This window comes from Etheostoma spectabile, unplaced genomic scaffold (assembly GCF_008692095.1).
Source record: "Etheostoma spectabile isolate EspeVRDwgs_2016 unplaced genomic scaffold, UIUC_Espe_1.0 scaffold00003116, whole genome shotgun sequence".
NCBI classification, from domain to species: domain Eukaryota; kingdom Metazoa; phylum Chordata; class Actinopteri; order Perciformes; family Percidae; genus Etheostoma; species Etheostoma spectabile.
This window is the reverse complement of record NW_022602992.1, coordinates 1-19,770: the sequence shown is the minus strand read 5'-3', so window position 1 is coordinate 19,770 and position 19,770 is coordinate 1. Positions and strand designations below refer to the sequence as shown.

Genomic DNA, 19,770 nt, shown 5'->3' with positions numbered 1-19,770 from the left:
AGAACATGGAGAAATGCGCTCTCTCTCGCTCTCTCTCTCGCTCTCTCCTGCTCCGTCAGTCAATTCGGTCTGCGGATCTGTTCCGTTAACGTTTAGGGTTTCTTCAGCTTCAGGTTTGTTTTAAACTTCGGTTTGTAGTCCTTACATAGTAACCAGTAGATTTCTGGTGAACGTGGTTTGTAGTCCTTACATAGTAACCAGTAGATTTCTGGTGAACGTGGGGTTTGTAGTCCTTACATAGTAACCAGTAGATTTCTGGTGAACGTGGGGTTTGTAGTCCTTACATAGTAACCAGTAGATTTCTGGTGAACGTGGGTTTGTAGTCCTTACATAGTAACCAGTAGATTCTGGTGAACGTGGGGTTTGTAGTCCTTACATAGTAACCAGTAGATTCTGGTGAACGTGGGGTTTGTAGTCCTTACATAGTAACCAGTAGATTTCTGGTGAACGTGGGTTTCAGACATGCTGCTTGTTTTAAATGCGACTCCAGTTGCGTCTCTGCCATCGGAGATTTTTTTTTTTTACTGTCAGCTGCCCCCCCCCCGCCCCCTCTCTCTCTGTGTCTCTCTCTTACTCACACACACACACACACTCACACACACACACACACACACACACACACACACACACACACACACACACACATATACCTGGTGTGAAAATAAAAAAAATAAAAAAGAACCAAAAAAAAAAAAATCACACTGATCATAAAAAAATAAAAAGTTAAAAAAAGAAAGTTATATTGAGTATGAAAACTCTTTTTCATTACATTTTACTTCATAATTGCAACCCCATGTGTTGTATTAATTGTTGCAAAACGTTCTGTATATAGTTTGTTTGTTACCATGACAACACCATTGATCTGAAGCTCGATGCTGTCATGTAAATAGTTTTCAAATCAGCAATAAATATAACAATTTTTGATCAACTCATATCAATTGCTCTTCAGGTCCATTGACAGTTTTGGCAACGGGCAGCTCAATGTGCATCGTTAATTGTTTTTCCACAAGACAGAAGATGGGTGCACCGTTCCCAGCGATGCTGCAATACCGGGTCGATGCGTGGAGTGAACGGAGCAAGCCCCTTTTTCAACTCTCATTGCTAAAAATCCATTTAATATGTTGTCCCCTGATAGAGGACATATCAGATATTAAACTGATAAGAACAGATACTACACTTGATCTTAGCCAAAAGGCCGAGAAGCGATGACCACCACCTCTATGCTGTCAGATGCGACCTCCCCGGACGGTTCTCAGTTGTCACGGTCCAGTAATTTTAAATGGACATAACAGCTGCTGCTTAGCACCCCCGTCCAAGCGCTTCATGGGGAAGCACAAAAAGTTTTAGTTAAAGACGGCAATTTTGGTTTTCCCAATTGGTCAAGCTCCTGCCAACGTGCAATATTCCCATGCTGTCACATTTTGGCTACGTTTAAGAATCTGAGTTTCCTTTTGGAGAGCATATTTGTTTTTCACATGTACAAAAGGCTTAGCCAAACAGCAAAGCCCACCAAAAATAATTTCAACTCATAGGCGTCATCACCTATTCCCACACTGTCACAGGGCCAATATTTTGTCCTTGCTGTTTTTCTGCCAATCAAAAGTGCAAATCTTGCTACACTTTTGTATGGCTTTATCTTGTGTTGGAGCTAAATCCTGCTCCATTCTCAGGGTTCATTCAATTAGTAGTCAAAATCTCAGATGTGGATGTGTGAATCCATTTTATTACATAGGATATCCTAGAGACAAATACAGAGTCAACCTAACACGGCTCAACCCCAAATCTGTCTGACTCTCTGCTCCTGGACCCCCTGGTCTTATTCACAAAGGGTGGGGTCTCTTGGCCACAGTGGTGTGTGTGTGTGCCTATTCGTTATCTTTCAATTGGAATGTGACTTAAAGTTTATGACCCTCAGTTCAGGACTGGCAAAGCAAAAGATCAGTGGGCCATGAAGAAGAACATCATCGATTCAACTTCTGACACATTTGTAGAGCTGTATTATAACAAAATGTAACAGAACATCTTATCTTATAAAACAGAAGTATTGCAAAACATCTTAATGTAACAAACAACAAACTATATACTTATGACAACAAACTTAATGCATGACCAACATGTCTTCATTTATGCTGAAATAATGCTTTTACCTTTTGACTTGAATGTATAATGCAATCACCCACAATGTTTAAGCACATATAACATTTTAAATTCCAACAACGCATACTCTTAATAAGTAGACTTCCAGAGTATTTGCATGACAAAGACACAAGCATGGACACAAGCATGGCTGTTGTGATAAGATGGTGATATAATCAACCACGTTCAAACACACCACAAGCTATCTTGAGGGTTACAATTTTTATCATTTAAAATACGGGTCACTTCCTGTCACCCGGGAAGTCTTACCGTCTTATAAACCTGGTGTGCACGGCAAACTTCCTTTTAAAACAGAAAAGAGAAGATGCCGGTAAGACAAATCTGAAATGACTAATGTTTAACCTGTGTTACACTTTGAAACTAAATAAACAGACACATAGTTGTCGGAGATGTGAGTATTGCGTGGTTATTGTGAATAGATAATGTTTGTGAAGTATGGTATAGTTTTAAACAGAATGACGGATTGATGAATGCAGCAGTAGCATGTAAATCACCGTAGTTTTAGATGTTAAAATGTCTGCACAAGAAAGCTACGAGATTACTGTGGGGAAATGGAGAATGGCTAGGTTAACTGATGATTTTAAACATTGTGAAAATTAAAGAAACATATGAACACGTTAAACATATGCAGATATATAACAAATCCCTGCAGTCTCAGTCTTTGGATGGTATAGGTAGCATACCGTGACGGCCGACACGCGCCCCGTCAATTTTGGCAATGAATGAGTATTTCACATTAAACACCTACGATTGGGTGGTCATTATAGCCAGGGCAGAGTACAGATTTTAACAGCAGAGTCAGCAAGGAGTCTACCAAGTTTCCTCTAATGACTTTTGGTATTTTACCAAGCTATGTCATAAGGAATGCCGTCATCTGAACTACAAGTCATCACATTGGTTGCCTTCCAGCAGTGTAGTATTTGCAGATGGCAGTGGTGGGATTTGAACCCACGCCTCCAGAGAGACTGGAGCCTTAATCCAGCACCTTAGACCACTCGGCCACACTACCTGTATGTAACTATTAACAGCATTGTGAGATGCACAGGGACCGTAACTAACAGTATGCTTGTTAATGTTATTGGAAATAAACTTTTGCAAGACAAAAGCCAATACTTTATAAAAAAATGCCAGTAAAAAATGTTATCACTCTTTGTCATTTTTCTCTGGCATCGTTGATTATTAGAATATTGTAACCAGCATTAAGTGAATAGGTTTAGGTCTGTGTGAATATGGGCTGAGCATCTACCTGGGCTGAACTTGCGAACAACTCTTTTGCATATTCACTGTAAAGAGCCATTACTCCTCCAACTGCCAACTATTGTTCTAGAGACAATAGGATATACAGTTTTAGATTGCAAGGTAACTGTCAAAGAAGAAAGACTACACGGAAATACCTCAAGTGATCAAAACAGTTTGTCAAAATTCACAGCATATAAAACTACTCTTTAAAATATGTTCATGTACCATTCAAAAACAAAAGTACAATCATAAAACATATACTACTTAGATACTGCAGCCATCCTGATCACAGCCACGGGGGGGGGGATCTGCATGTGCTTTCTTACCAGCAAGTTTCTGGAGGTTCAAATGGCATCTTTAGATGGCGGCCAGGGTGAAACACTGATTTGCAAAGTGTATAGCTGTAAATCTGCTTCCTAAAAACAATAACAGATCCGGCACTCCTCTCCCTATTTCCTCTTTTCATCACTCTTTTTTTCCTTACCTCTATTAGCAAGTACAGTTCGGCAAAAATTAATCTTTGCGGCCATTGGTATGCAGGTCACTTGATGTAATACAAGCAAATACATAAGGCCCCCCCCAACAGTTTTGTGATACGTGGCGTGCAACTATATGTCAATGATCAAGCTTGTTGCTGTGACCAAGAAACCACCAAAAAAATGACTGATACATCATCAGTTCCAAAATTTTCTTGGATGCCAAATATTTGAATTCAAAGTCAGAATCCAATTGACATGTAAGAACAAGACAACGCACGTCCAGCTTCTATCACCAGTCAGCCATTGCACCCACACTGCTGCTGTATGTGGACTGTGGCTTCTGCGTCAGTGAGGGGTCCAGCAAGCTGCAGACAAAGTTTGGGGAGTGGCCAGACCAAAGGAGGCCACCATCAGCCTCATTGAGCGGCGGCTGCAGGAGCTAGGAGTGGCAAACCGGAAGGACCTCATGGGGTTGCCACTGCAGGACCAGGTGCGCATGGAGCAATCTGGCGTGTGCAGCAACGCCATATCAAGTGCAGGACCTGCCTGGCTGGTAGCAGCTTTCTGCTTGTTTCTTTGAGCTAACTGTATTAGCTGTAGCCTGGCTGGTAGCAGCTTTTTGCTTGTTTCTTTGGGCTAACTATATCAGCTTTAGACCAGCTGGTAGCAGCTATTAAATCAGCTATTTATTTGAGAAGTGGGAGAACTTGCAAAATAGCAGGGTGTTCAAATACTTATTTTCCTCACTGTACGAGGAAAAATGTCTTTTTAACAGGCAGAAACCTCAGACTAAAACTGGCTCATGGAGGGCAGTCATCTGACACAACCAGTTGGGGGAGAGGGTGAGAGAGAGAGAGAGAGAGAGAGAGAGAGAATGGATTGAAAAGATGACCGGTGGTAATTATGGCAGCAGTAAAGGTAGAAAGAACTATTACTAATAATAGTAGCAGTAATAGTGCAGGGCGTCTAGCAGGACCACGGCAGCAGCTGCATCCACTACTCAGGTGCCACCACAATCCAAGGAAATCTGACAAGGGAGAAAGCACAAGGGTTTCTGGAAAGAAGCAACATTAGTTACATGCATGCTTTTTTCAAGTATCATCAACAACAAGAACTATCATATATATGATAGGGTACAAACATTCTTGCAGGGGGCACCCAGATTTGAACTGGGGACCTCTTGATCTGCAGTCAAATGCTCTACCACTGAGCTATACCCCCACACACTTTATGTGGAATAAGACTATGGTGCATCAAAACAATGGCTGGGCCTCCACCATGTGGTTACCTTTGTTGGTAGGTGGAGTCTGACGGGCCTGTTGGGTTTAGAAAAAATAGTAGTTTGTAGAAGTTCTTTGTAGTAGTTCATGGCATAGCAGGGCACTGTGCGGCATCACAAGGCACAGCAGGACGTAGCAGGGCACCACAGAGTGTAGCAGATGAACATGGCATCGCAAAACGTGTAGCGGGACCATGGCGACAGCTGCTACCATGATTTTGGAGCCTCCCAGATCCAAGGGAACATGCTGGGGAAAAAAGAACATGAGGACTCCGGGGAGTGACTCCCCAGAGCTAGGTTAGTAACAAGCATTTCTGGGAATATTCAATTCTATGCCCTTACTATAAACTTTATGATTCAACAAGGTGCTGAAAGCATTCTTTAGAAATGTTGGCCCATATTGATAGGATAGCATCTTGCAGTTAATGGAGATTTTTGGGATGCACATCCAGGGCACGAAGCTCCCGTTCCACCACATCCCAAAGATGCTCTATTGGGCTGAGATCTGGTGACTGTGGGGGCCATTTTAGTACAGTTAAGTCAGGGGTTGGCAACCTGCGGTTCCGGAGCCGCATGCGGCTCTTTGATCCCTCTGATGCGGCTCAGCTTTTAAAAAATACTTAATGAATATTTAATTAAAATGTATTTTATTTTAGTTTGTACAGCAAATTAAAGACATCATTTCAGCTGTGGCCTGTGGCCTCCTCAACTGCCTGTGATGAATCTAAAGACTAAGGTGATATTGAACAAATTGCGCTGTTCTGCCAGTATGTAAACTCAACTGGGCCACAAGTAAAAATGATCCAGTTGATACCACTTAAAGGCCAAACATGGGGGGGGGGGGGTCTGTGAGGCTGTCTTGAATTGTTTAAGAGCAAGAGGAATAACCCCCCCCCCGGTGTCAGTGGTACAGACGGAGCACCGAGTATGACAGGCGCGCACAACGGCTTTGTGGCTTTGCTGCAGAAGTTGCTGGACAGGAAGTTGCTGACTTTTCACTGCATCCTGCACCAAGAAGACCTGTGTGCTCAAACATTTCCTCCGGAATGCACAGAAGTCATGAATGTTGTCATTCAGATTCTGAGCAAATTAATGGCGAAAGGTTTAATTCCCCGTCAGTTCCGTTCGTTACTGGACGAGCCGGGAACAACCAGAGTGGCTGGGTCTCGTAGACATGACAGCGCACCTGAACACCTGAACACAGCTCTTCAGGGTAAAGGATGCGCTGCCCTGTGTGTCCTTTACCCTGAGAACCTGTTTTGCCATTTTAGCCAAGTTGACAGTGCTAGCCCTATTTTACCAAACCGTTAACCCAACGTTTTTTGTTTTTTTTCGGAGTTAAAAATGATTTGTTGCATGCAGAAATGTTATTTCATTTTCTCTGCAGTCGTTCATTGATTTCATAAATGTAACACAGTTTAGTTTGTTTATACATAGCACAAATGTGTTATATACAGTGTTATTTCATTTTAAATTTTAAAAGGGTTTTGTGGCTCCCAGTGTTTTCTTTACTGTGTGAAACTGGTCCAAATGGCTCTTTGAGTGGTAAAGGTTGCCGACCCCTGCACTAGACCATATGGGACTGACTAGATATTAATAACAGGGATTTCATGAATCAATTCATAGTCTGGCTGGAAACAGGCCTTCTCCTGAACATGAAAAAAGAAGCTTCTTGTCAACAGGTTGATTTCTGTTAATAACAAACACAACTATAGTCAAAAGAAAAAGAAAATATATATATGAAAAGCCGTCTTGGTTCATCTTTCCACTGTTCCTACAATCACCGATCTGGTCTGGTTGGAAACTAAAGGATCTAAACTAAAAGGATGTTCCTCTTTAACTAACAGGTCTATCTCTGCAGGGATCCATCCCATAATGTTGTCACACACTTAGAATAATGATCTGAGTCTGTCAGCAACAACAACACAACCTTTAGTGGACCCTGACTTTACCTTTAAATTAGGAGTTTAAACAGAGACACAACAGGAAGAATAAATCCATCAAATCAAGTCCCCAATAATCAGCATGTGGCCTTGTTTTATTTCAGGTAGTCAGCATGGAGCTGTTCCACATTCCCAGACATTTAAAACAAGTCAATCATTGGCGTTATTCTACGAGTCAGATGAATAAATCAGCTGTTTGCTATTTGAGCTGCTCTGTTTCCTGCTGCTCCGTCATTCTTTAGTGTCTTCTGGGAACAGGTTGCTGTCCTTTATGTTTCTTTTGGATGACATCATCAGTGTCTTTGCTTTAGTCTGAAGAAACTCCAACAGATTTAAAACCACATGCAGTCACAGAAAAAACAAACAGGGAATAGAAAATGTCAGACAAAGAATATGAAATGAAAAGTCCCCAAAGTAGGAAAATATAATGTCAATCTACCAAACAGCAATAACTGGAGAGCATCCAACTAAACATGGCCGACTTCCAGTATGTCGGTAATGAAGAGAGGAATGTTTGGACATATTACAGATTCATTTTATTTTTATTTAACCTTTATTTAACCAGGAACAATCCCATTGAGCTACAGTAACTCTTCTTCCAGGGAGTCCTGCCAAGACAGACGGCAATAAGTTTCATAATACATAAAAGACAGGACAATGGTTCCATACTACACCACAAATCTCTATAGATACTACAACACAAACAAGATACTACAACACAAACAAAATACTACACTTAACTTAAGCCAATGCATACATGCAACTTAAAATCAGGTTCCACTGAGATTTGAACTCAGATCGTTGGAGTCAAAGTCCAGAGTGCTAACCATTACACCATGGAACCCTTAAAAGTGTTGCAAGGGTTTGCCTGGAAGTTTCTTTCATAATATCCACATGTATGCTATTGAAGGCACACAACAGTCACAATGAAGATGAAAAAGCAACAATTGCTTGCCAACTTAAGTCATTTAGTTAGCTAAGCGTTCAGAGGATGTGGGAAGAAGCAAGTCAAGAACAGGTTTTGAAGGACTTGCCACAGACAGTGAATACAGCAGTAGATATGTCTACTGTGTACAAACACATGGTAACTTTACATCTGTTGACAATAAAGATGCTCACAAAACGCTGCACTTGCAATTGCGTTTCTTGGGCACATTCATGTCCTCTTACATACAAAGAACTGATCAATTCTTTAATCGCGATATCATGTGTCAGACATTAGTTCCAGATGAAAACACTAGTTGTCAGAAGTGGGATTTTAACCCACGCCTCCAGTGGAGACTGCGACCTGAACGCAGCGCCTTGGACCGCTCGGCCATCCTGACTGATCCAACAGATGTTCAGTAGGACCTGTTTAAAAAATTATAAGATAGTGAATTAAACATGTCACTCTATTGTAGGTTCTCAGTCATCCATGTCATAGTTAACAAGGGAAGGTTTCTCAACTGTCAGTCCAAATATATGGGCGTTCATGGAGACATGGAAGGAAGTCACCATTGTGGCAATGTGCTTGACAATGGCATGGCATTGCGTGTGATGTGAAGGGAATGTGCAATACAGGCCAAATCCTATGGTGGGAATCAAGATCCACCAATGTTTCTGTCAACAATGTCCACCTGAATCCAGAAATGTCCCTGCTAGATGGGAAATAGACTGACAATTGGGTCAACATTGTGCAATTATCTTCAAAATGTCCAACTGAGTCCACAAATAAACCTGCCAGATGGGAAATAAACTGATAACTGTCTTCATGGTCTAAACGTGTCATATATTGCCGTACAATTCCCACAATGAGTCCAGATGTGTCCGTTTTGGTTCTTGATCCATGCTATTACCCCAAAAGTGCACAACTAGGCCAAGGGACATTGGACTTGGTAAAAGGTCCTCCGCAGAAGTTTTGTCTCTCATCCAAGAGACTTCTTTAGTTTTTTACACAGAAAGGGTTTGACACAGTGCCCACTCCCCCACCCATATCTGACAGTTGAAAGCTGTGGGGAAAGGGGGGTTCCAAAGCTAATAGATCAATTAGCAATTCTGATGCTCTATACTGGCCCATTCAGGATGAACACTGTATACTCTGACTGCAGCAACACAAGTTCAAATTTCAATGATAGCTTATTTTTATGGTGATTATGAGACTGAATACAAAGTTTGTTTCCCCCATGCAACTCAAAGCCTATCACTTCCAGTCAATACTGTCAAATTTGGAGCTCCTTCAGATTACATTAACAACCAGGTGACTCCTCAACATGCCCCCACCAACATAAGCTTACTTTAAACTAGATGTGGAAAGTTGAAAGGTTGAATGTTTTCACCTATGCTGTGGCTTAAAAACAGGTTCCACCGAGATTTGAACTCAGATCGCTGGATTCAGAGTCCAGAGTGCTAACCATTACACCATGGAACCTTCGAAAGAGTTTGCTAGGCAGTTTCTTTCATTATATCTACATGTGTGATATTAAAGGCACACAACAATCACAACAATTAAAATATCACGCCCCAATATATTCTCGGTTTTGAGTCCTCGCCCCTACTATTTACGACATGGCCAGACGTAATCCGGCTTAGAAGCAGCACTTTTCAGGGGTGGAGATTGAAACCCTGACATCTCAGTTTAATTTGCAGTAAAGTATACACCTACATGTAAAGTCTACCCATATTTAAATAAACACACGGTAGCAAAGTTTATGCAGTGTTTTTTAATTTTACTCGTGTTTTTTCGTGAGTCAGTGTAAATATTAGTGCAAATCAGTATTACACTGCTTTTCAGGTTGTTGTGGCCGAGTGGTTAAGGCGATGGACTTGAAATCCATTGGGGTCTCCCCTCGCAGGTTCGAATCCTGCCAACAACGAGAGGCGCTCTTTAATTGTGGTCACACATCTCATTATAACAAATGGCAGATGTACCTTCATGGACAATACTATAATATCAAATAGTTACTGGAAGCCACTGATGCATCTCTGAGCATTTATTTTCATTCTCAATGCCCAAATGTGTTGCAGTTGATATGGCTTTGGTTCCCAGCCAGTAACTTTCTTTGAGTGACGTTACTTGCTGTATTTGTCAAGAAGTAACCAGAAATGTTACTCTCCCAACCCGGTTTGATAAAACATTAGATCTCTGTTATATCGCACAAATAAGGGAACATAACAATCAATTAAGCTGCCTCCATGAGGATCCACAGACATAGACATGTTCCACCACCCGCAATTAAGCCTGTCTCCTCAGCTTCTAGACGCCGCTGCATCACCTTGCATCGGCGTTTGTGACAGTTTCTCACAGTTAGCAAAGCTCACATAAAGCAAATGCTTGTGACTTAAAGATCGAGCTCCCTGGAGGGATCCAACTCTGGGATTTATCCTTCTGCAGAAGACCACAGAGGCAGCTTCTCCAATTTCTGAGTAACAGGAAAATAGCCTGATAAGCATACCTGTGAAGCGCAACCTCAAAAAGCCATAAAGCAAATGCTTGTGGCTTAAAGATCGAGCTCCCGCTCATAAAATATCAGGGAGTTGCAGTCTCTGTGGCGCAATAGGTCAGCGCAGTCGGCTGTTAACCGAAAGGATGGTGGTTCAAGTCCACCCAGGGACGTTTGTTGCTTAAATAATCTGGAGTGAGCCAACTCTGGGATTTATCCTTCTGCAGAAGACCATAGAGCAGCCCAAAGATAACCCAAGTGTCCTTACCTCTATTAGAAGGTACAGTTCTGCAAACCATGTAAATATTAATCTTTACGGTCATCAGAGATGGGAACTAACAAAACACAAATACTTCATTACTGTACTCCAGTTGAATTTTCAGGTATTTTTACTTTACTATTTATTTTTGGGCGACTTTTTACTTCTACTCGAATATCGGTACTTTCTACTCCCTACATTTTACAAAATTGGCTTGTTACTTTAGTTTTGTACTAAAGGTTGTCTATCAGGTGTGATTTGGAGTCCATGTCGGAGAATAGCGCGGACACCCGCCTCACACCACGAGCAGGCGCGCACGGCACACGGAGACAAAAATGAGAGAAAAGAAAAGAGACTAGCTGTCTGGAGGATAACCAGCTGAGAATGTGTGTGCGTCTTTGAGAACTGTAAGTCATATAAATGATGTTGTCAGTTCATGTAAGCCTGTTGTTGTGTTGGTCTGTAGTTCTGGTACATTTAAAAGTTAGCTTGTTTACGTTCTTCTACTGTTGGCTAGGTTACACCTGGCTGTTGATTCGATATAATGGCGATTGTTGAACGTCCTTGCTCATTAAGATAATGTAATTAGTAGTTGGTTTATTGTTATTATTTACTAGCATATTGATTCCTATACATTGTGTATGGTAGCCTTTACAATGTTGTTTATTTCATTTATTACCACACACATTCATAGCAGAGCTGCCCCCCCCCCATGTTTATACTGATGATTGATTGTAATAAATCAACAGAGAGAAGTTGTCTCCGTCTGTGTTTTAACAGACACACCTGGGCCGAAGTTGGAAACCACAATTAGCTTTAAATCCAGTTCTAATCTAGTCCTCACTAAATTTCAAATAATTTCCTGGAGTTACCATTACAAAATTTAATCTAATTAAATTGGAACATACACAGACTTCTCACAAAATCACACTTGAATTCATATCTTGCTACTCGGTCAGAATCTTATTAACCTGGAGTCCCAGTCTCTGTCAATATAAATAGGCTATATGTTTTATATGTTTTAGGCCTATTGGCAGACAGCCATTTAAAATGTAGGCAATGGCATATAAAGAATAAAGAATAAAGAGTCTTTTCTCCATGTCCACTGTAGTTTCTCAGTGTGCTCTCTAGTAACATGTGTCTGGTCCAGGGAGCTTTGTCATTCATAAGGCTACTTTTACTTTATACTTTAAGTATATTGCTAAGCCTGTACAGATGGAGGAGAGATGAAATGTGTCAGTAATATAGGAGATTGTTGGCTGGAAGTATGGAGATACTAATATGCATTTCTTAAAAGGAGAAAACTAAATATATTCTATGGTCATGTAAGTATCTGTTTTCCAATAAAAAGATTGACTTGAGAATAATTACTTGGTCTATAAGTGATGCTCAGAGGCCCGACATGGCCCTTCTATGTTCATGTTAGTATGTGTTTTCCAATAAACATTTGACTTGAGAATAATTAATTAGTCTATGAATGATGCTCAGAGGCCCCACATGGCCCTCACCTTGTTCGGCTTATTGAAGAGGCAGCTCCCGCCCCCCTGGAGCAAGAACTGGATGTACTCATCAACGCTGCAGCGAGAAAACTTTCTGGGTAGATAGTATCTGCATTCGCACACGCACGCGCGCACACACACACGCACGCACACACACAGATCGAGACCAGGACATGACAAAAAAATTAAAAACTGCTCAAAACTTTTCTGCCAGTAAGGAATGTGGGTGTCTGTGCCACCACTTTGCAATCTGACATAAATGTTACCATCTGTAGTAGGATATTACTCATATGAATAATTCAAATCTGTATGGTTCCCTCTGTTTAGGAGAGCCAAATCACATTAAAAAATCACATTCTGTGTACTTTTAATTAATTTTGTAATTCTTTCAAGGTGGTGGGCATGCTGGTGTCTGATGTTTCAACGCATCAAATACAAGCTGTGATTGAGATTGTGATTAAAAGTCAAAGCATCCCTCTGTTACCGGTGTTTAATTGTCTAATTAAGCAAAATGAACAGAACAAATTGCAGTGACAAGAAAACAGTCTTTCTGTTTAATTTTGTCAACAAACAGAGAAGAGATTAATTTTACAGGTCTGTTGTGTTTTGTTTTTGTTGTTCACATCAGTGTGCTATGATGTGAATGTTTACCCTGTGTCTTCCATGATGCAGCCCAGCTAAGCATCTGGGCACCTGCAGTCCCCTGTAATGAAGACAAGGAGGAAGAAGAGCATAGATGAGTGGGAAAAGGCGACTCAAAGGAAAGGAAAGTAAAGGAAAAAAAAAATGTGTTAATTGGCATTTACAACCCAAGATATAACACTTTACGTGCTGCAGCGAGAGTTATGATCAGCAAAGAAGAATAGACTTTCCATAGAACTGGCACCTAGTGACAGAGGTATGGAGAGCCTATAGTGTGTGCACTGAGCTCTTGTCCTGACGTTGAATAATAGGCATAATGGCTCTTCAACATTAGTCAGAGCCCAGTGTTCAGTGGCAGCAATGTTCTAACCACCGCCCCCTCCTTCTTGGACACAGGTGACTTGTCACCCAATAGAAGAGTCTAATGACAGAAGAGAACTGATGGACACGGATCCAACACCCAACTCTCTCTCCAACACCCCCCTCAAAACCATCCCTCCTCCTCTCAATCCTTCCCACATTGATCTTGCTTTGATCATTTATTCAGTTAAGCGCCTGGTTTATTAGATCTCTCTATCGCCCCCTGCATTCTCAAGGTTTCATGTTATCTTTTACCTGCAGAGTTGCGTACGTTGTTCCACCTCATGCCGATGTTCTGGCCGAGACTCTGGCACAAAGTGATGGCCTACATTCCCATACTGGAACAAATACCCATTGGAAAACTTTATTTTGAGATGGGGACAATTAATATACAATGCTAAAGTTAACTTGGGCTGCACCAAACATGATGTACTTAAAACCAGGATTAAAGTAATGATAATGATAAAATAAGGGCTACAGCCAGCAGCAAGTTTAGCTTAGCATAGAGACTGGGAGCAGGGCTCTGTCAAAACGGTGACAATAGCCTTAAAAGTTGTTAAGTCTGTACAAAAACAAAAGTGTAAAAACAACATAAGTAAAGAAGTTAAATCAGTACTTCTACTTTTACCAGAGTATTTGTTAACACAATTATCTGTTCTTCTACTTGAGCACGGGCAGTGAGTACTTTTGCCATCTCTGACGGCCTCTGTATTGTTCTGTTTAGAGTATGTATATATTGTGTGTATAGACTAGTGTGTATATTTTTTTGTTTTGGTTGTTTTGTGTTTCGTGTGTAAGCACAGTGTGAGCAACAATGCTCCAAAGAAAAATTCCTCGTATGTGTCCTCATACCTGGCGAATAAAGCTGATTCTGATTCTGATTCTGATTCTGATTCTGGTATGCAGGTCACTTGATGTAATCCAAGCAAATACATAAGGCCCCACCCAACAGTTTTGTGATACATGGCGTGTAACTGTATGATCAAGCTTGTTGTTGTGACCAAGAAACCACCAGCACAATGACTGATACATCTTCAGTTCCCAAATTGTCTTGGATGCCAAATATTTGAATTCAAAGTCAGAATCCAATTGACATGTAAGAAAAATACAATGCACGTCCAGCTTCTACATTCCCGCATGAGTCAGCTTCCCCAATTTCTGAGTAACAGGAAAATAGCCTGATAAGCATACATGTGCAGCGCAACCTCAAAAAGCCATAAAGCAAATGCTTGTGGCTTAAAGATGGAGCTCCCGCTCAAAAAAACACAGACCGCAGCAGTCTCTGTGGCGCAATAGGTCAGCGCAGTCGGCTGTTAACTGAAAGGATGGTGGTTCAAGTCCACCCAGGGACGTTTGATGCTTAAATAACCTGGAGTAAGCCAACTTTAGGGTTTATCATTCTGCAGCCCAAAGATAACCCAAGTGGCCTTACCTTTATCTGAAGGTACAGTTCTGAAAACCATGTACTGTACGTATTAATCTTTACGGTCATTGGTATGCAGGTCACGTGATGTAATACAAGCAAATACATAAGGCCAGACAGAGACCAAAAGTGAGAGAAAAGAAAAAGAGACTAGCTGTCTAAAGGATAACCAGTTGAGATTGTGTGCGTCTTTGAGAACTGTAAGTCATATAACTGATGTTGTCAGTTCATTTAAACTAATGAGGAAGAATTTGACAAATCAAAATCAAGTCCAGGAACTTATTCTTTCAAACATCACACCTGAGTCTCTCAAGACCTGACCATTCCCTGACCGGGAATTGAACCCGGGCCGCAGCGGTGAGAGCGCCGAATCCTAGCCACTAGACCATCAGGGAGTCATGTTTTTCAAATTTATCTTTGTAGATGTGAGTTTTCTTTTCACTTACTGGAATGACTCATATTGTTTTAGGCGACATTCACTTAAAGTATCCAAAGTTCACAATACTCCACTGTACTCTGTTCAGTTGTTTACACATTAAGTCTGACTCAGTAGTGAGTGAAATGGAGCAGATGGACAGACACAGACCTTAAGTGGTGCCAAAGAAGCACACTTTTAATTAATTTCATTGGTTATCAGGCAAATAAAACACCTTCTGGGTATCCTAGTCACCCTGCAGTCAAACTTCTGATAAAGGATTATAAAGATAAGATAAAGATAATTTGTTTATTAGTCCCCAATGGGGAAATTACTGTACTGCACTCTGTGTACACACTTTTTTTTGTTAGTACTCACACACAGGCCTGAAATACACACACATGCTCAGGACCTATACATGCACTATACATGGAGAGATGTCAGAGTAAGTGGGCTGCCAGCTGAACCAGCGCCCTGAGCGGTCGGGGGGGTACGGTGCCTTGCTCAAGGGCACCTGGCAGTGCCCAGGAGGTGAAGTGGCATCTCTCCAGCCACCAATCCACACTCCCAACTTTTTGGGTCCATACGGGGATTTGAACCAGTGACCCTCCGGTTCCCAACCCAACTCCCTATGGACTGAGCTACTGCCTCCCCCAAATTATGACCCTGGCCCGGAGAGGGTGTGTGCAGAAATACGGCGCACATTTTGGATCCTCAGAGGGCGTGAGGCCATTTGTCCTCACCAGCACATTTGCGATGAGTGTCATCGGTGGTATAAACCAGTGACTCCCAAAATGGCCGACCTACTGGCAGCCCGCCTGCTCCTATTTAAGCACCATTTCAATCCACTGACATGCACTGTTTTGGGCCGTTCCAGGTGAAGGTGGGGTGGTGTCTCAAGAAGAAGTGTGTCACCACCTGGATTGTGCACTTAGATCTCCTCACCAGCATCGATGCTGACTCATTTCTGATGGCCCTGAGGAGGTTCATTGCCCGCAGAGGGACTCCCAGGGCGTTTCTCAATCTGTGTTCTTCTATGGACTTGTGTCCTTGTGTTCTTGTGAAACGTCATGTTTGGTGGCCAAAGTACTGACCCAATACACATTTAGTATTTTGCCAAGAACAGTTAAAATCCCCGGATGTGATCTCGACACGCCCATTTTACCGAGGATACATCGGATGGTAACTTGTGTGAACTTGGCCGGGCAGGTATCCCAGCATTCAATTCGGGTGTAAAGCGCTTATGGTTTCCGGTACACATATTTTCACAATTTACGTCTATTATTAAATCAATAAATTCATTTTTAAGATGTTTTATGGCGAGAAATCAGCTGTGTAGATTTTGAATATAGGCAGTTCAACGAAAATTGACGGTGAATTAAAAAAGCCTTCGGAGTTTGAAAGCTCCGCAAACCCCGGCGGGCGAGCTTGCTACGCCAGCCGCGAGCCGGTCAGTCAGTCAGCTCACAGACCCCTCTGGCCCCACGTCTAGACAGACCACTCTGGCCCCACATTTAGACAGACCACTGCAGCAAAGCCAGGTCCAAGATATTGTAAGATATTTAAACAATTTCTCCGCTGTCATATATATGTCTGTCCTCTTCATCCTGGCTCTCCTCCCTCTCGGGCTCCTCTTCTGCTTCTCTGTAACATAAACAGACGGCAGTGACTAACTTTACCCAGTCCATCTATAATTTTAATACCTATTTTAACGTTTCTTTTCTGCTTTCAATTAAAATGTTACAAGGATTTTTCCCCGCCGTTGTGTCGGTATTTATACAGTTATTGGCCCGTGATACTTAATAGCACTTTAAATGAAAACCTGGAAGACTGAACAACAAAACAACAAGGCGGTGTGAAGGGTGACCGTCCTTGCTTTATTATGAATACACACATCAAAGCTAACTATAAAGTGGCAAGCGCCCTTCATGCTAGGGGTGTTGCGCAATAACAGGAAGAACGCTTCGTCTCAAAACTGTCAACAGCGTTTTGTGTGCTTCTGAACTTGAGAGTTCAGTCTTCCAGGTACAGCTAGCAAGTACGGTCTCCCCAAGAACACAAGTCCGTTCTTTGCTTACTTGGTATTGAGAAATGCCCCCACTGAGTTGTTCTCAGATCGTGGGACAAATTTCAGGGGAGGAGATAAAGAACTGCGAGAGGCCTTCGCTGTCCCCCAAAATAATGCAGAGCCTTACCAAAGTGTTGTGGGCGGGGCATTAATTTTGACTCAGTGGGGAGTGAAATGGAGCAGATGGACAGACACAGACCTGTATTGGAGCCAAGTAGCACACTTATTAATTAATTAATCAATTTCAATAGGTATCAATGGTTTTCATTTGTGAGATGTATTTTATTTTCAATTCAATTCAATTTTATTTTTAGTATCAATACATAACAAGAGTTATCTCAAGACACTTTACAGATAGAGTAGGTCTAGACCACATTTCCAAGCAATAGTGCGACAGTGGCGAGGAAAAACTTCCTTTTAGGCAGAAACCTCGGACAGACCAGGGTCTTGGTAGGCGGTGTCTGACGGGTTAGGGTTAGAGTAAAGAGTAGAAATAACAAAAAATAGAAAAAATAGTAGTTTGTAGCAGTTCTTGTGGGTAGTTCATGGCATAGCAGGGCACTGTGCGGCATTACAAGGACAGCAGGACGTAGCTGGGCACCGCAGAGTGTAGCAGATGAACATGGACCGGGACCATGGCGACAGCTGCTACCATGATTTTGGAGCATCCCTGATCCGAGGGAACATGCTGGGGAAAAAGAACATAAGGACTCCGGGGAGTAACTCCCCAGAGCTAGGTTAGTAACAAAGCATTTCTGGGACATGGATGCACATAAATGAAAAGATAGAAGATAGAGGAAGAGAGGAGCTCAAACTATTACAGCATAACTAAGAGAGACAGGGTAAAGAGAGGAGCCTGGTCGGGCTAAACTCTCCCCAACCAGATCGGGCTGTTTTCAGGAGTTATTACGCTGCGAAAGCGAGCCAGAACCAGAGATGCATTTATCAATAAGAAAGTCGATGTGTATATGCATTATATAAAAAAGTTGTTATGTATATGAAGAAATCTATAACAAACCTTGATGCGTATATAAGCTTAATCTAAAAGAAAGTTCATGTGTATATGCATTTATTAAAAAGAAAGTTGATGCCATAATGAATTATGATGATGACATAATGAATGGTGATGATGACATAATGAATGGTGATGATGAAAAAAAGAAAGTTGATGTGTATATGCATAAATCAAAAGAAAGTTGATGTGTATATGTATTATCAAAAAAGAATTTTGATGTGTATATGCATTTATTACAAGAAAGTTGATGTGTATATGCATTAATGAAAAAGAAAGTTGCGTGTGTATTAATATAAAAGAAAGTGATGTGTATGTGCATTAATCTAAAACGAAGTTGATGTCATAATGATTGTGACGATGACATAATGAATAGTGATGAGGACATAATGAATGGTGATAATATAATAAAAAGAAAGTTGATGTGTATATGCATTAATCTATAAAAGTTGATGTCATAATGAATAGTGACGATGACATAATGAATAGTGATGATATAATGAAAAGAAAGTGATGTGTATATGCATTAATGAAAAAGAAATTGATGTGTTTATGCATTAATATAAAAGAAGTTGATGTGTATATGTATTAAACAAGAGTACAGTGGAGTATTGTGCACTTTGGATACTTTAAGTGAATGTCGCCTAAAACAATATGAGTCATTCCAGTAAGTGAAAAGAATACTCACATCTACAAAGATAAATTTGATAGATGTGACTCCCTGATGGTCTAGTGGCTAGGATTCGGCGCTCTCAACCGCTGCGGCCTGGGTTCGATTCCGGTCAGGGAATGGTCAGGACTGAGAGACTCAGGTGTGATGTTTGAAAGAATAAGTTCCTGGACTTGATTTGATTTGTCACATTCTTCCTCATTAGTTTAAATGAACTGACAACATCAGTTATATGACTTACAGTTCTCAAAGACGCACACAATCTCAAATGGTTATCCTTAGACAGCTAGTCTCTTTTCTCTTCTCTCACTTTTTGTCTCTGGGCCTTATGTATTGCTGGATTACATCAAGTGACCTGCATACCAAATGACCGTAAAGATTAATATGTACAGTACATGGTTTCAGAACTTACCTTCAGATAAAGGTAAGACCACTTGGGTTATCTTTGGGCTGCTCTATATCACCTGCAGAATGATAAACCTAGAGTTGGCTTATCCAGGTTGTTTAACCAACAAACGTCCCTGGGTGGACTTGAACCACCATCTTCTCAATTAACAGCTGACTGCGCTGACCTATTGCGCCACAGAGACTGCGACTGTCTGAGGTTTTATGAGCGGGAGCTCGATCTTTAAGCCCCAAGCTTTTGCTTTATGGCTTTTTGAGGCTTTTTCTGACCCTAACCCTTTTTGACATACAGTTGCACGCACACTTATCACAAAAAACTGTTGGGTGGGGCCTTATGTATTTGCTTGTAATACATCAAGTGACTGCATACCAATGACCGTCAGAGATGGCAAAAAAAAAACTATACCACTTACACTATATCACCACTATATTTTCCTTGGATCAGGGAGGCGCCAAAAATCATGGTAGCAGCTGTCGCCATGGTCCCGCTACAAGTCCTGC

At 41.4% G+C, this 19,770-nt stretch overlaps 1 long non-coding RNA gene and 8 other non-coding genes across 9 annotated transcripts; 2 read left to right on the top strand and 7 right to left on the bottom strand.

The window, feature by feature from the left end:
• Window positions 1–1,016: 1,016 nt before the first annotated feature.
• On the bottom strand, window positions 1,017–1,207 carry LOC116676356 (U2 spliceosomal RNA). The gene has a single exon (XR_004328654.1). It is a non-coding gene; the product is annotated as a U2 spliceosomal RNA (small nuclear RNA).
• A 1,877-nt stretch (window positions 1,208–3,084) lies between these two features.
• Window positions 3,085–3,166, bottom strand: trnal-aag (transfer RNA leucine (anticodon AAG)). Its single transcript has one exon. It is a non-coding gene; the product is annotated as a tRNA-Leu (tRNA).
• A 1,858-nt stretch (window positions 3,167–5,024) lies between these two features.
• trnac-gca (transfer RNA cysteine (anticodon GCA)) lies at window positions 5,025–5,096 on the bottom strand. The gene has a single exon. It is a non-coding gene; the product is annotated as a tRNA-Cys (tRNA).
• A 2,773-nt stretch (window positions 5,097–7,869) lies between these two features.
• Window positions 7,870–7,941, bottom strand: trnaq-uug (transfer RNA glutamine (anticodon UUG)). The gene has a single exon. It is a non-coding gene; the product is annotated as a tRNA-Gln (tRNA).
• Window positions 7,942–9,432: 1,491 nt separating this feature from the next.
• On the bottom strand, window positions 9,433–9,504 carry trnaq-cug (transfer RNA glutamine (anticodon CUG)). The gene has a single exon. It is a non-coding gene; the product is annotated as a tRNA-Gln (tRNA).
• A 363-nt stretch (window positions 9,505–9,867) lies between these two features.
• Window positions 9,868–9,949, top strand: trnas-uga (transfer RNA serine (anticodon UGA)). The gene has a single exon. It is a non-coding gene; the product is annotated as a tRNA-Ser (tRNA).
• A 666-nt stretch (window positions 9,950–10,615) lies between these two features.
• Window positions 10,616–10,689, top strand: trnan-guu (transfer RNA asparagine (anticodon GUU)). Its single transcript has one exon. It is a non-coding gene; the product is annotated as a tRNA-Asn (tRNA).
• A 1,595-nt stretch (window positions 10,690–12,284) lies between these two features.
• Window positions 12,285–13,596, bottom strand: LOC116676355 (uncharacterized). The gene is made up of 3 exons (XR_004328653.1): window positions 13,532–13,596; window positions 12,926–12,977; window positions 12,285–12,383 (listed from the first exon to the last, which is right to left on the bottom strand). It is a non-coding gene; the product is annotated as an uncharacterized LOC116676355 (long non-coding RNA).
• Window positions 13,597–15,022: 1,426 nt separating this feature from the next.
• Window positions 15,023–15,094, bottom strand: trnae-cuc (transfer RNA glutamic acid (anticodon CUC)). The gene has a single exon. It is a non-coding gene; the product is annotated as a tRNA-Glu (tRNA).
• Between the last annotated feature and the right edge of the window lie 4,676 nt (window positions 15,095–19,770).